The sequence below is a fragment of the Vicugna pacos genome, chromosome 1 (assembly GCF_048564905.1).
Source record: "Vicugna pacos chromosome 1, VicPac4, whole genome shotgun sequence".
NCBI classification, from domain to species: Eukaryota; Metazoa; Chordata; class Mammalia; order Artiodactyla; family Camelidae; genus Vicugna; species Vicugna pacos.
The window spans coordinates 5,877,693-5,891,673 of NC_132987.1; the positions used below are offsets into that span (position 1 = coordinate 5,877,693).

Below are 13,981 nucleotides of genomic sequence, written 5' to 3' on the forward strand. Positions count from 1 at the left end.
AAGAAGTTTCATATGGTTTAATTTATTTATCCAAGAGGGGATGTGATAAACAGTGGAGACTTTCCATACTGGTGTGTAAGGCAAAAATGTGCATTTTGCAAACATTCGTAAATGCATGTCCTTGCATTTGACAAAGATTCACTAGTCTCCTGAGAAAACATTAACTGTGTATATGTGTATGTGTGTGTGTGTGTATGTGTGTGTGTGAAACAGCAAAAGATAGGCATAAATTGGGAATTGAAAATTTGGACCTCTTGGGGAGTGATGGAAATGTTAACTATCTTCTTTGTGGTGGTGGTTTCACGGGGGTATTCATCTATCCAAATCCACAAATTGTACATCTGAAATATGCATAGTTTACTGTGCAGGAAATCGTACCCTAATAAAGGTGTTAAAAAATAAAAAGAGTGAAAGAGATGCTTGGATGTTGGGGAGAGATCAACCCTTGGCTAGAATGGTGTAGGGGTGACCATCATGCTCAAAGGGCCACAGAACGTGCTTGCTAACTTGTCATGGTAATTCGCCTTGAAAGCCAATCAAAGGAATCCAGGGTGTATAATAACCATTTGGTAGGACTAATGTTCTGACACCATCTGACAGGACGGGAGAAGTGGGAAGTCAGCCGTGTGTGGCTCTCACCACCGCCAGTGAATCCTGCTCACTGTGTGTTTATTAACAACCATGCCAGTGTTAGATTTCCTTTTGAGCTCCCTCCTTTTCAAGGATGTGTTTCTCACCCAGGGATGACAAGAGCATTTTTGATTGGTGTATACTTTTGTTTCCAGAAGGGACTCGGTGGCTGTCAGGCATTTTAGGGTTAGCTGTGTTTTTCTTTTTTGCACCACCCTGAATGAAGTTCCCGAACTGCCAAGAGAAACCTCTCCTGTGTGCAGATCCTGAAGTTTATAGTGAGTAGACGATAGGAAATAAAAACTATGCCCTTTCTTTTATTTAAAGATCGCCTTCGTGTTGAACCGGCTTTTTACTGCCATTAAATATTTGCTTTCTGGGAGCATTTGTATATATTTTCTTAGCTCTTAACTACCAATTCTGCTCGGTTTTGTATCTGCTAGCCCCAGCATTTACAACCTACGAAAACCTCATAAATCTACTTCATTTTTCTAATAAGACATGAAAGTCCTTAATTGGCCTTAATGAAATGCACTTAAAGGGCAATAAACGTGTTTAAGCCCCTCTTTGAGGGCGAGCTTCAGTACTCTCACTCTACTCTGTTTTAGCCTTTCTGGTAATTAATCATTTATTCATATGTGACGAATCAGTAACAAGATCAAGCAACTACCGCACAATTGCACGATAATAAGCTGCTCATATATGTGTCAAGATTTAGCAATCCTTTTTAAAGCCTAATTTAAAGTCATTTTACAACTAACCAGACTGCTTCTCTGAAGCGTTTTCCCCCAGTATCTTTCCTACATATTTCCACTTGGATGCCATCTTTTTATTTTGTTTATAGAGCCCAGTCCGCCTTAAATCCCCTTGTGGCACCACTGTGAATTTCAGCAATGCAAACATTTACCATTGTTTTTTTCGGGCTGCTTGGAATTCTCTCTTTGATCCAGTGTGTGTGTGTGTGTGTGTGTTGGGGTTTGAGGTGGGGTGGTGGTGGTGCAGGGGTGGAGGAAAAGCCAAAGAAAAAGAGGGACTGCATTTATAAATAGAAGACCCAAGAGTCATCTCGGCCATTTTTAGTACGTATTTAAATCTGAAATCTGCAGTGATTTATGGAGACATGTTAATCATGCGCCTGCACTGAGAATTCCAGCAACATCCACGCCACACGTATGCCAACAGAGGGCTGCCTTTTTCTGCAGGGCAATTCTTACTTTCCTTTTTTTAAAAAAAAAATTGAGGCATAACCAACAGATCCCTCACACAGAAGACGAACTCTTGACTTTCAATTCAAGCTGACAGACTGAATATCTGGATGCCTGTTTGTGTATTCCTGGACAGGCGGTTGGATTTCCTGGGCTGTGTGTGTCCAGCGTGTGTGCTCAGCCCTGAGCCCAGCTGAAGATAGGTGAGGAAAGAGTTGGATCCCCCCAAGTCCGGCAGAGTTGCTGTGCACTTGACAAAACGCATCTTGAGTTGATCCTATTGTCTGATTGAACAGTTGGCATCAGTGATAGTCAAGGAAAGTTTGTTCTGCCAAGGAAACCAAAGGGATTAAAGAGTCAGAAGTTCTTCTCCAGCATGTGTTACCATGTGTAGATCATTCAGAAGTTTTAAATATTTGCCTAGAAATAGCAGGTGACAAGACTATATATATATGTAGAGATATATATATTTTTTTTTTTAATTTTTTTTTAGTAAGAAGAGACCCTGACAAACTCAGTAGACATGGCATCTGTAGGTGAAAATTTGCCATCTAAATTGGTTTGAAATCTGAATTTTTACCTTCTTCTATTATCTATAATCGTATTAGAATGAAGCTCTAAATTTGTGAGACCCTCCCCCAGATGCACTTAAACTTTATTAATTCAAATATGGGGTGGAAAAAAGTCAGTCTGAATTGGGGACAAAGCAGGAGTATAAATTTTGAAAAGAAACATCATTTTGTTACTTTCAAGTACAAAAAAAGGCTACTCCAGGATAACCGGGTAGAGGGAGCTCTGGCCAGATTCACTTTCATGTCTGGAAAATGACCACCTGTGACAGCACATTGTCTGTCGGTAGTGAATGTTCCCAAAGCATTTCAAAATTGCTCTCCTGTATGCCTTAAAACCCCCTTAGTTCAAGGGGAGGTAGGCTCCGCTACTGTAGAAATTTTGTTTTTCTTGTGTATCCAAGGAACCTCATCATAGTGGACTTAATATATTTCTGTCTATTTACCTTGACTCAGCAACACTCTTTTTTTTTAATCTTTCTAAAAAGTTTTACTTTTTATCAAATTTTTACTTTTTATTGATTTACAATGTTAGTTTCAGGTGTACAGCAAAGCGATTCAGTTATACATACATATATATTTTCTTTTCAGATTCTTTTCCATTACAAGAAATTGAATAGAGTTCCCTGTGCTGTACCTTAGGTCCTTGTTGTTTATCTGTTTTATGCATAGTAGTGCGTATCTGCTAATCCCAAACTCCTGATTTATCCCTCCCTCCCCTTTCCCCTTTGGTGACCATTGTTTTTGTTTCCTATGTTCCTGAGTCTATTTCTGTTTTGTAAATTTGTATCTTTTTTTTAGATTCCTCTTATAAGTCATACCATATATTTGTCTTTCTCTGTCTGACTTACTTCACTTAGTAAAATAATCTCTAGGTCCCCATGAGCAACACTCTTTTATCTTAGGCTCTAAAAAAGTAAATTTTGTTTGAACTTTCTCACAAGCATACATTCCTGGATAGAAGGCACAGAATTAAAGAGACAGAATCCAGGCATCATTCACATTGCAGTGTACATGGATGGCTCCCCCTGGGGTTGTGCAGTGCATAACTCCTGCCTTCAGATGTTTCAGCTCTGGTTTTCTCTCTTGTCTATAGATACTCGGCCTTCATAAAGAAATATCTCTGATTTTGGTTGAAACATTATGTTTCCTTCATCTTCAGATGGCGTATGGTTCTTCTTTATCAGGTACCTCTGCAAGAGGTCCTTAAACGTGGCAAGAATGGCTTCATGCATTAATTTTTATATAGCAAGCTTGATCGCTCTAATATTTTCTGCAATTGCTCACATGCACTGTAGCCTATTTTTTAGCTCTGAATCACTCTGTGGGTGAAACGTGAATTGTATCCTCATGTTGTCTCTTATTTGGTTTTGTGACAAAAGAATATCACTTTCCTTCAAATTATGGCAAAGTTCCTTAAGCCAAATAGCTTTTACAAAAAAAAGTAAAGTGATGAGACTTGAGCTAAAATAAAAAAAAATTGTTTTTATGAGGCCTGGTTACTCAGGCTCCACTAATCAGCTGATTTCAATAATTTTAGGATGAAAAAGACATAATTTTAGAATATGAAAGCTGAATTCTTTACAAGGCTTGAGATTTGAAGATGGAGGTCAACAGCCTATGCCCTCTGACTAGCATCTCCCCTGCATTTTGCAGAAATAATCACAAGGTATAAAAATAATCACAATGTGTAAAAATAATTGCAATAAGGTGATAATTTAGCAGTAAAAGGAAAATTACAGACCCAGTTTAATCAGTTAAAGTGTCTCTCCGGTTCTTCTGATTTGTTGTTCATTTATGCTGGGCAGCTGGACAATAGGATTTTGCACGGGCCACAAACAATGAAATAAAACAGCAAGATGTACTGTATTTTACTGAAACATACAATAAAGGGCAGCAGGGGACTAGTCAAAGCCCAATATTCAAAGACTGTAATTTTTTATCACTACTTTATTTCCTAAACCAAAATGTTTTTTGGGTATAAATATTGGATGAAAACAAAGCTGCACCACATTTGCTATCATGGAGGCAATACCTAAACCCACTTTTTATTAGAATTAAATTAATATTGTGTAAGTAGTTTTAGAGTTTCAGCATTTTACTATTATTTATGCCCTAACCGCTCAGCATGAATAGAATTGTTCCTTGCTTCTTTTTGTTTTTACTACTAATAAAAAGTAATGGGTGTCATAATTCAGGGACTGTTTGCATTGCACAGCCTTTTCTGTTTGGTCTTGGTGGTCTCTGGAAGGAGACATACCCTAACCCGGAGTGCAAGGAGCTTTAATAACAAACATAGCCAGCACTTCCATGGAGCAGTAAACGTTTAGGCAAGAGTGGCCAGAACAAAGATAGGCAATTAAAAATGTACAGTTGTAAAAATGTAGAAATGGAAAGTCAGCCCTGCCAATGACTGTGCTGTGTGAGCAGAAATACATGTGTTGTTCCTTCCCAGCTTCGTTCATGTATGTCTGATGATAGCAGAGGATGCATATACTTATTAATAAATACCTTCCCTTAATCACCCACTGATGTCTGAGAACACTGAAGAAAGAGGAGAAAATAGATTCATTTGTGATGGGCAGGAAGGCAATTTTTAACCACAACCACCATGCTTTCTTGTATTTTCTAAAAACAACAACAACAACACTGTTCAGAATTAGAAATGACAGGAGCTACTTACATGAAAATCAGAAAATTGAAATCATTCCTTTGTGAAAGTCACAGGCTTGGGATGTCCTTGAGGAGATTATGCAAGAATTCACACACTTGGAAATCTGGAAAACTGGACTGGTGGCTAAATCCATGTTCCTTAAGGATCTGGGTTATATTTTAATGAAGCTTTTATGCCTTAAAACCTGTGTTACTGTCATTGTATGAAGCATGTATTGAGCACACGCAGCCCCTGCAATGCAGGTGACTCCCAGCCTCCTCTCTCCCAGGAGAGTGTACAGTGGAAGATTACACAGCCATTCAAAGGAATGTTCAGGAAGGATTTTTAGTTATGTAGAAAATATAGATTCTGTGATGAAAAGGGGAAAATACAGCCTGAAAAATTATACCGCCAGTGAGATCTCAGAGAGAGCAGATGCATCCAGAAAGACTCAATGAAATACACTGAAATGTTAACACAAATTGCATCCGAGGGGCGGGATTCTGGGTGACTTTTGGGTTTCTTCATATACTTCCCGAATTTTCAAATTGTCTATAATATGCATATGTTATCTTTACAAAATGAAGGTAGTATAAACTATAGGAAAATAAACAAAATAATGAAAGCAGACTTAAGGATGCATTTTCAACAAATTATGTTAAGTGTTTCCATACATTGCCAGCATCCCAGTCAGAAAGGTCACGTTATTTTTTTCCCATTTTACGGATGAGGATACTAAAGCTTAGATGGAGCAAGGTTATGGCCCAAGGTCTCTTAGCTGGTCAGTAGAGAATCAGAATTTAAATTCAAATGGATTTGTTCTAGTGGTCACACTTCCGACCACCACCTTGGGTTGCCTTTCAGTCACTGGTCTGCATGCACACTTCAGGTATAAATAAAATACTGAAAGGTGTCACTGATTCTTCTTTGTTAAAAGAGGCAGTTGTGTGCTGCTTCTCCCACCAGGCTGGAGAGAATCACCTCTTTTCTTTTCTATTTCTTTTCTTTTCTTTTCTTTTCTTTTCTTTTCTTTTCTTTTCTTATCTTTTCTTTCTTTTCTCTTCTCTTCTCTTCTCTTCTCTTCTCTTCTCTTCTCTACTCTTTTCTTTTTTCTTTTCTTTTCTTTTCACAAGTTCTGTCACTTTTGGTGCTTCTGCTTTTTGCTCTAAATCAAGGGCTATATTTTTGGTGAAACCGAATGAGCAGGGCTTCCCACACTGTCATCCCAGCCCCCTCAATTGCTTGAGCTCAGCTTTTCGGGGCGACTTCGGAGTGTTCCTGAGGGCAGAGTTTCCCCTAAGCTCTTGTGCCAACTTTCTGGGATATCTTTGTGACCTAACCCATCACACCCAATATTACAATGAAGACTAAGCCAGAATCCTTCTGATTCAGACCAGGCTTGTCATTCTTTCTGTAAAGAAGTAAGTCCCTTAAGGACTTAAGCCAGATGGATTTAGGTGTATTGTCACTCACAACTGAAAGCAATCCGAGCGTCTCCATCACATATTTAACTACTGGGGTGAGACTCTGAAATGCCTATGAACATCTTGCAGGACTAGTGTTTTAGGGAACACTTTTTAGGAAACATTTCGTGGAAGTCAATTATCTATTTATTTAACAATTTTAATGATCACAAAGTCTTTCCTTTAAGGCTATATCATCACTTATTTTAACCAATTTGTGTTTTTAGACATGATATTATTTGCATTTTTCCACCATTTTAATAAATGTATACCTAACCCAAAAACCTTGAAAAGTAAAACTTGAAGAGTATCAAACTTACTACCTGTAGAAACAGGCCTGTTTCTACTTATGTTACTTATTATATGCACACTTTTATTAACTTTGACTTTCTCTGGAGTAGCCCCTGAAGAGTAGGGAGTCTAATACAATGCATTAGCTGTTAACATTTTCTGAGATTTTCATTTTGCTGCAGGAAAAATCAACTTCTTCCTTTCTTTCTCTCTCTCTTTCTCTCTTTTTTAATGTCCTAGGTTCATGTGAATTAAGCTCAAAGGACCACTTTGCAATTGGTTCCATCCCATTAATAATTTTGTGCGAGGGTTTGCGTGCTGTGCTTCTGAGAAGCTGGGCCCAATTTCCATGGTTGTCACTACAGCACCCTTGCAATCCTCAGTGACAATGCAAAGTGATTAACGTAAATGAGGATCCAAATAATCCAGAGAGACGGACTGTTGGAGACAAAGTTATACTGGGCTAGACTGAGCCAGGGAAAGACAGCGCCATTGACCAGCGTTTGCCCTGGAAACTTGCATAAGCCTTTATGTTACTTGTGTTGTGCAGGACCTGGATGGTGAGTTTGGCTCTTCTAAAACATGGCCCCAAGTGTCTTGCTATTTCTTCTATTGAGAAGGGGTCTATGCCCCTCCCTTCGAGTCTGGGTGGGCTTCTCCGTGCTTCCACCAATGGTGGATGGTAAAGGCTAGGAAATAAAGGCCACACCTTTCATGTGGTTGTCCTACAATGTTCCCTCTCAGGATGCATCTCTCTGGATGATCCTTCTTGGAATGCAGCCCTCATGCTGTGAGAAGTCCAAGGCCATGAAGACGCTCCGGATGATGGTCTCAGTGGAGCCTAGCTTTCAAGCGATCCCAGTTCAGGTGTAGACACGTTAGAGAAGCAGCCTTCAGATGACTCGTGCCTGTAGCAGCTACACCTGCTCAGACATGGTGGAACAAGCCCTTCCCGCTGGGCGACACCTTCCCGCTGGGCGATGCCAGATCCCAGTGGAATCGGTGAGTCTAGGAAAATGGTTGTTGTTTCACACCATTGAGTTTGGAGTGGTTTGTTACCCAACATGGAGAATGAGAATAGCAAGCTTTCAACACTTTTCTCCCTTCCTTAGTTAGTTGTTCAAATAATGTCTCACTTGCTCTCATGTTCTTTACTAGGAGCTAAGAAGCCCTGAGGAATGTCAGAGGCATGGCAGTTAAAAAAACGAAGATGATTAAGACGTTCCGAGGCACGGGGTGGGGACTGAGGAAGAACATGTGATATTCCCACAGCTGCTGGTACCTACCTCTTGGCTTTTGTGGTACGTGAGAATAATCACAAATATGTGGACTTTACAAAGAACTTTTAGACGCTTTTAATGCAAGTGAAATGTTACAAGACTCTTACAAAGTGACGATTATTATCATTATCATCTTTACTTTACAGATGAAGAAGCTGGAGTTCAGAGAGTTTAACTAGATAGTCCAAAGACACACAGCCGCTTGGAGGGCAGAAGGGATCAGATCTCATGACCCCTGGCCTCTCAGCCCTTGCTCTGCCTGTTGCCACCTGCTGGACAAGAAGAGAACTGCTGTCCCAGTTCTGTTGGACCCTGAGCTCCAACCTCTGCAGGAAGCTGGACGAGCCCCCTTTGCTCAGTGGGGGAGAATAGCAGCCCTATAGGTCTCTCCTCAGGGATGGAGGGCGAAGAAGGAGAGGAACACTGCGCGAGCTTTTCATTTCTCGGGGAAGAGCCCACAAGGACTTTGGAAGATTCTTCGTGCAGACCTCATTCCTCAGCCCACCTGGCATCATTTCCAGAAGTTTGATTTTGTAGCTGTCTTCCATGTCTCAGCTTCCCGTGTTTAACCTTTCCTCTAGCTTCTCCAGCATCTGGAACGCGGTTATCCTATCTGCCTTAACGTCCCTGTCTGCTAATCCTACCATCTGTGTCATTCTGGGTCAGTTTCAGGGGACCCAGGTGGGTTGCATTTTCTGCTTGGTAACTTTTAGCTTGATGCCAGCCATTGCGAAAATGATCTTGTCGGGTGCTGGATATTTTTGTGATTTCTGTAATTCCGAGTTTTGTTCTGAGACGTGATTAGCCACTTGGAGGATGGCTCTTAAGCTTTATAAGGTGGTACCAGAGCTGTACGTAGGGTTAATTTTTCATGGCTCCTGGGCACTGTTTCCTCTAATCTCTTGACACACAGGCACTGGTTAGTCCTTAGCTGTATACTTGGGGGGGACCCTTTGCAGGTCCGTGGGCTTTCTCTATGTGCAGGGCTCTCCTTTCAGGTTGTCTGGTGTCCCTAGACTTCCAGTTCTGTCTCCTCAACTCGGGCAGACCACTGGGCACTGCCTGGAGTTTCTCTCCCTGTCCAACGGCCTAGAAACTTTCTCCAGGCAGTAAGCCGGGGCAACCTGAGAGCTCACCTCGTTTGTTTTTTGTCTCTCAGGGCTCACTGTCCTTTGTTTTCTCCTGTCCAACCCCAATGTATTGAGAGCTGTGTTTCATATATTTTTCCAGGTTTTGTTTCTTTTAAGTAGGACGGTAACCAGAAGTTCTGTTGTGTCTCAGAGACTCAGAACGTAACAAGCCCATTGAGAGATGGTTGAAATTGGACCATTATTGAGACACCCGTCTTGTGTAACTGATTTCTTTCGCTATTGAATGGAATCAACTTGTACCTGGGTCACCAAAAACCCTCTTGGATATTATTTGAGGCCAATTCAGCCACTTTCCAACATGGAGGTTTCAGTTTGAGTGTGTGGTACACTTTGTGGCAAAAACGCGAATGCTAATTCATACCTTCAGTAGGAAAAAAACCCCCAACATTCATTTTTCTTCTTTATACTTCAGTTTGGATGTTTGGATGTTTGGATGTTTGGATGTGTGGATGTTTGTTTCTGGTGCCGTATGCTCTGTTAAGTATTTATTACATGTATCCTTCACACCTACTGCTTCTTAAGTCATGTTGCTGCCTGACTTAAAATCTGGTGTTGGGGACAATGCTCCTGCCATTAGAAGCCTCTCTTATCCCTTGCGTTACCACCAGTCACACTTTCCATGAGCTTCCATGAACTCCTCCTCCCACCTGGCGGGCTTGATTGCTTTCATTGCACGGATGAGGCTCACTTCTGGGGCGACAAGTCCTGGGAGCTCCAGAGGAGGAACGACTGAACCTCCCGGAAACTGGACTCTCGTCCCAGGGGCCTACCCCACCCTCAATGACGCCACCTCCCACCACGTGCCAGCTGGTCTCACTCAGGTTGGATTCCCTGGACGCACATCTGATTTGGAGGTTGGGGCCCAGACCATTTGGGGAGGGAGTGCCCTTGGGATCAATTCTCGTGCGACAAAGAAGAAAGCAGGACTGGGCAGAGGAAAGACACAAGCAATGTCTTGGCTTGTTCAAAGACTAAACTTGAGCAATATTTTCCCCTGATGCAGAGGCTCACTGGCACTTCATTTAGTTTTCCTATGTAAATCCCGGGTACCTTAATTTTGTGCACACACACACACACATACCCATACAATATATAACAAAAGTAAAATATTCCATGAAAACAGATTCCACTCTTGGATTTACTTCTCTGGCTGCCGTGGTGTAGAAGTCCAAAGGAAAGAGTTAATAAAGACATAGTCAGAGGCAGCTTGCACAAAAGATGGTTTTTTAACAAGAGGTCACAGATTTTATTTTAAGGTTGAAGCCCCCCAGGTGTCTTTCCCACTCTTTTCAACTGACAGTTGTGGTTGAGCAGGGAGTGTGGCTAGCCCTGGGGAACTGCCAGCCAGGCTCAAACAAACAGCCGCTTGTGGCTGCGAACTTCCTCTTGGCTCTGCCTGGAGGCGGCAGTTAGGGTTGGGGAGTTTGGGGGCTGAGGGCCGGGCTCAGACTTTGAGTGATGCTAATTCTGACTCCGGTTCCCTCGTTTCGTTCCTGTCAGGACAATTTTAGCTTCTCCCTTGGACACAAATACTGCTTGAAAAGAATTTCGGGGTGGGGGGGCAGCCCCTCCAAACGGGACATACCCTAACTTTTCAAAGAAGATGAATCCTGGTCTCCTCAGCGGTGGGGGTGGCACTCTTGGTCTCTGTGACGTGCTGAAGGTTTCCTTCTCCCCTAGCTAACAAGAAAGTTCTGCTTAAATGAATGATGCCAATGAGAGTTAGGGGACGCACTTAACCCTTTCAAGATCACTCCGTAATGAAAAGCTCTCTAAACGTTCATCTGCCTCTGATTAGTCCAATACTTTCAGCAGGTCCTTACCAAAATCTCTGTGGTTCCTTTTACCTCTAGGATAAAGTCTCTTTCCCCTTTGCTCAAATTTAATTTTGCCTTCCCCAGTCAGGCCCCAACTCTTTCTGCACTTGCATGCTATTTTCTGGACACAGTCTCCAATCTAGCACGGATTCTCATTTCCTCCCTTGGAATTCAGTGTAGCTTCAGCCCCGCCTCCTGCAGCCTCCAGGATGGCTCTGCTCCCAAACTCCACTCCCAACGCATCTCTCTACACCCTTCGCCACTGAATTAATCTTGTCGCTGTTGTTTGTCAGCTTTTGATGTGTCTGAGCTCATTTCCTCCATTGAGATTGCCCAGTCCTAAGGATATTTCACCTCCAGCACAAAGCTCTGGAGTTGAGTGAATGACTAGCAGCTTGTGCGTGGCATGCTGTTACTTGCAAGTGAATTTCATCGCAAGCAGACCTTGATGGTCTCATACTTGAACGTTCAGATAACACCAGCACCACGTGTACTTGAAGTTGATACGTTGGCACATCAGGAGGCATTTTTCTCAGGCTGATTTTTCCTGTGAAGTCAGTGTAGTGTCATGGGAAGACCTCTCTGGGGTGGGGGGTCAAGAGATTGGGCTCCAGTCGCATCTCTGAGGGACACATGAGTGAACCTGCTTCCCTGGGGCTCAATTTCTTTAAGTCGTGCATTTCGGAGGATATCAGAATCCTGCCTTGAATTCATAAAGAAAGGGCAAAGCCAGGGCAGGCAGAGGAGCCCATTTCTGAAAATGTGGTCCAAGTTTACACTTTTGCCCCTGTTTTTCTTCTGTTTCCTCTAGTTAGAATGGCCTCCTCCCTCTCTCCCTCTCTCTGTCTCTTCTTTTTTCCCTTTAAGGGTCAGTAAATCTGATAATGATCTCACTTTCCTTTTATTCCTTCCCTTGTTCTAACCACACTTCTGTGTGCTCTCCTTAGATAAACATTTCTGGTACCGTGAGCACCGAGTGCTGTACACGCAAGCTCCAGCTTACTTGCTCTCAGAATCTTTTGTTGGGAAAAAAAAAAAAGAAGAAGAAATGAACTCCCAGCCCTGAGATACATCTTTCTTGTAATTAAACATTGCATTTACACTCAGGAGTGCCAAATCTTTAAAAGGCATGACCTTACCCATCTCTCTTCCCCTGTCAGTTCCTGGGACTTCCTGAGATGAGGGTGTTAGGGAAATGCCCAGTGTGTCACCCTGTTTTACAGATAAGAAATGAGGACGCAGGGCCCACAGCAACGTGTCTGAGGGGATCAGTGAGTCCCTGACCAGTAGGGGAGCAGAACACGGGGTTCCTGGTTTCCAGCCACGTCCCCAGCCGCAGGCACGGGGACAAGTCTGAGCAGAATCTTATAGAGGCAAATTGATTTAGATGTAGCCAAGAAAGGGCACTGCCTTGGGGTTTAGGGAGATGATAAGTGAGGGCAGTGATGTGCTCTGACTGCAGACAGGTGAAGGAAAAAGGATTCATCCAGAGACTCTTCTAAAAGAAAAACAGAAAACTCCACTGAGGCCAGACCAGAGGAGAGATCAAAAAGGATATGGACCACCTTGAACTTTATTTATTGGTGTCCTGTCCAGAACACCCAGATGTATTTACCTGCTTCAGATCTCCCAACCTTGCCTTGGAACCTGCCCAGAGACAGATTTATCATGGAGCTAATAAAGCCCGAGTTTCAGAGTCTCAACTGCACAGGTGCCCCCGCCGAGACCCTGGGAGAGCCCTGGCAACGGCTTCACATGGCTGTGTCTTTGGTAAGATTTGCTAAAGGAAGATAGTCTTTTTCTTAGCAAGTCCCTCGAATTGTTCAAGCTTTAGGACTTGAAAAATCCGAATCTGCCCCTGGACCTGACCCCCAGCGACACAGTATCCATAGCTTTTGTGCCCTGAGAAACTGCTCCTCTCTCTTCCTAAATGGATCTGTGCAGCCTTGTTCTTACCGGGCATCCACAATTCTCGGCCTTAAGGAAGGAAGTTAGCCCTCTTTGAGCCCTTCTTTCGTAATCAAATACCATCTAAGTCCAGACTCACCACAACTTACTTCTTCAAAGTTGGGGAACAGGTTCATGGAGGTCTGGTAACCTGGTGAATTTCATGGCTTGAACGTGGCACAGCCCCACCGGGAACTCACCCTTTTTGCACAAGCCGGGGTATCGGGAAGGACAACAGAGGATTCTGGGGTGGAGCCAAGCTACTTTTCGCTCAAGTCACTTTTCTTTGTTCTCCTTTCCATATCCCTTTCTCTTTTCTTTCTGTGATTGCGATCAATGAGTGTTGGTGGGGTCTGTGGCCCTTGGGATAGGCACCCAAAATGAAAAGGCAGTGCTTTGTAATTTAAAAGGGAGCAAAATAACTACCCAGGTTGTTAGAACGTGGGGCAATGAGAGCTACTAGAGCTGACGGGGTGGGGCACAGCTGGAGGTGGAGGTGAGGGGGAGAGGGTGAGGGGGACTCAGAGGAAAGTGCAGTAGGATGAAGGCAATCAGGAAAGATGTACGCGGAACCTGTGCCAAGAGCCCAAAGGAGACACAGAAAACATATACCTAAGCAGCGTTGTCCTCACACCTGGGCAAGGGGCGGGGTGGTGTGGCGCTGAGCCCTGTACTTTCTCAGAGCCGTGAGTCTCAGACTCTGGCGTGCCTCAGAGGGCGGGTTCAAGCTCGGAGTCCTGTGTTTCTGACTAAGTAGTCTGTGATGGGGCCCGAGAGTCTGCATCTGGAACAACCTCTCCAGTGATGCTGATGCACGCCAGTCCAGGACCACACTTCAAGCAGCACCGCTCTAGAAGGCCCTGCTCTGGGCCTGTTTGGGTCATGCCCCTCCCTACGGGGCTCAAGGGGTCTGCAAGGTGTAGAAAGTGGGGTGCCCACTCAGACCCCAGGACCCACCTTCCAGTCCACCCTTTG

The 13,981-nt window shown here is 43.3% G+C and overlaps 1 long non-coding RNA gene across 3 annotated transcripts in view; it reads left to right on the forward strand.

Moving 5' to 3' along the window:
- Positions 1–12,057, forward strand: part of LOC140688127 (uncharacterized) — an 85,590-nt gene extending 73,533 nt beyond the window's left edge. Inside the window, exons 1-6 of one of the 3 annotated variants that reach the window (XR_012062913.1) lie at positions 4,013–4,073; positions 7,052–7,371; positions 7,556–7,813; positions 7,970–8,112; positions 8,238–8,772; positions 12,007–12,057. This is a non-coding gene — a long non-coding RNA (uncharacterized lncRNA). Of the gene's footprint in view, positions 1–4,012; positions 4,074–7,051; positions 7,372–7,555; positions 7,814–7,969; positions 8,113–8,237; positions 8,842–12,006 lie in introns of those variants that run through there. The other 2 variants (XR_012062890.1, XR_012062904.1) reach the window with 2 other exon arrangements.
- The last annotated feature ends 1,924 nt before the right edge of the window (positions 12,058–13,981 follow it).